Raw genomic sequence first — 2515 nt, 5'->3', positions numbered from 1 at the left:
GAAGGTCCGGAGTTCAAATCCCAGCAACCGCATGGTGGCTCATAACCATCCGTAACGAGATCTGACGCCCTCTTCTGGAGCGTCTGAAGACAGCTACAGTGTACTTACATATAATAAATAAAAATGAGCAAGAATTTAAAAAAAATTTAAAAAAAAGATGTATTTTATTTTAAATTATGTATGTATATATGTGTGGGGGGGGATGTATATGTGAGTGTTGGGAATCGAACTTGGTCCCACAGCAAAAACAGTATGCCTTCACCGACTGAGCCACCTCTCCAGGCCCTGCATTCAGGGCTTCTATGGACTACGTTGGCCCATCCAGGTTGGGAAGGGTATTTATCTTTACTCAGCCTACTAATCGAATGTTAATTTCATCCAGAGCCACCTCGAAGATATGTCTAGAATCCTGTTTTACCAAATATCTGGGTCTTCTGTAGCCTAGTAAAGTTGACACGAAGAACCAACAGTCACAGTGTTGTCCTTTCAGCCCTTCCCCTGCCTGTACAGGCACAGGCACACATAGGTGCTGACTTTGACTGCACATATATGAAGACAGCTGTGCATCTATTTGCCTGCAGCAATGTTATTATACTACAACTAAGTGCCCCATATCCCAAGACCATTTCCCCACTCCATTTTTATTTCTTTTATTGGGAAGGGCAGCACATGTGCCATTTGGCTTGTATGAAAGCCAGAGGAGAACCTGCAGAAGTTGGCTCTCTACTTTCTCTACTGTGGGTCTGTGGGATAGAACTCAGGTCATCAGGCTTGGCAGCAAGCCCCTTTAACCTTGGAGTCATCTCACTGGCTCCAGATTTCCTTATGTGTATGAATGTTTTGCCTGTGTCTATGTATATGTACCACATGCGTGCCTGGTGCCCACAGAGGTGAGAGGAGGGGTGAGATACCCTGGAACTGGAGTTATGGATGGTTATGAGCCAATATGTAAGGGCTGGGAATCGAACCTGAATCCTTTGCGATAACGAAGCCCATTCTTAACCATCAGCCATCTCTCCAGCCCCCTATATGCTATTTCTAAACAAAACTATCTCTCTCCAGCCCCGTATGCTCTGTCTAAGCAAGAATATCTTTTCAATCTGTTATGCATAGATCTTCCTCAAACTTTGATCCCTCAAAAGCAATTACAACCCCCCACTTCTCTGTCCTCCTTTGGAGTCAGGGTCTCACTCTGTAGCCAGCACAGAACTCACAGAGATCCACCTGCCTCTGCCCTCCCACTGCTGGCATTAAGAGCTTAAGCCACTCTTAAGCCCTTAGTTTTTCATTCCTCCCCCCCTTCCTCCTCTTCTTCCTGTGCTAGTGTGGAGTCCATGGTTCACACAGGCCTCCAGGGCTTTATCACTGAGCTCTCTCACAGTTTTATCATTAATTCCTTAGTTCAACAATTATAGTAGGTGCCTAAGGTATAGTCAGTGGTAGAACATAGACTTAACATGTGACCAAGTGCTTCATCTTCCAATAGAAAAAGAATTATTATTATTTCTTTGAATGACCTGCAGGAGGTTTTTAGGTAAGAGGTTTTTAGGTACCAGATAACTCAAAATTCTATCACTCATTAGCTGGATGACTGGACCAAGTCACTCAAGTTTCTGAGGGCAATTTCTTCCTATGTAAAAGTGGAAATTTGATACTACTTAATTCCAGTGAGAAATCAATATAATAACAGTTTGTAGTAGATGACACTTGTTATTTTAATAAAATACAGCAAAAGATAGTGCCTGCTTTCCAAGCAGGTGGCAGAGGGTCAGCCTGTCACTAGTGTACCTCCTGCATTGGTGTTTATGGGAGCAAACGCTTCCCCAGTGCTTGCTATATTCGGAGACTGGACCATTCTTTCTCTACAATTCTATTATTTTCATATTCCTGCTTCTCCTCCCCGAGGTGATGTAATACCCGGCCATCTGCTGCTCCCTCATCTAAAAGCCACTGCAAACCACGCTTTTCTGCAAACCTCTTCCAGGACCCTGCAGGAAGCATCCCCGAGAGGCAGCATGCTGGGCATGGTCCAAACACCGTGCTCAAAAGCATGACCTTCAAATCATTTCACACAAAAGACTATGCAGAACAAGCTCTCATTTGGCTCCCTGGCCTGGGAGGAAGGAATCATTTTAGTTATGGCACACACAGTTGTCTATTAGAGAGGCTAACTGGTCCCAGTACAGCAAGAAGCCTGAGGAAGATATACTCACTCTTCCCTGACTTAGTGAGCATGATAGATACGGAGTTCTGTTCTGACATCTGATTTCTTTTGAAAATTAGGGCTACTCAGACAATAGGTTGATTGTTGGTTAAAGTAAATAATGTGAACTTAGGTCAGTTTGAGGAGTCCGCACCTACTGTGCAACAGGATTTGGGTTTGGTCTCCTGCACTGAATAAAAGCAAACATGGCCGGGCATGGTGGTGCACGACTTTAATCCCAGCACTTGGGAGGCAGAGGCAGGCAGATTTCTGAGTTCGAGGCCAGCCTGGTCTACAAAGTGAGTTCCAGGA

This window comes from Mus pahari, chromosome 1 (assembly GCF_900095145.1).
Source record: "Mus pahari chromosome 1, PAHARI_EIJ_v1.1, whole genome shotgun sequence".
In the NCBI taxonomy this organism is placed as follows: domain Eukaryota; kingdom Metazoa; phylum Chordata; class Mammalia; order Rodentia; family Muridae; genus Mus; species Mus pahari.
This window is presented reverse-complemented; position numbering follows the sequence as displayed.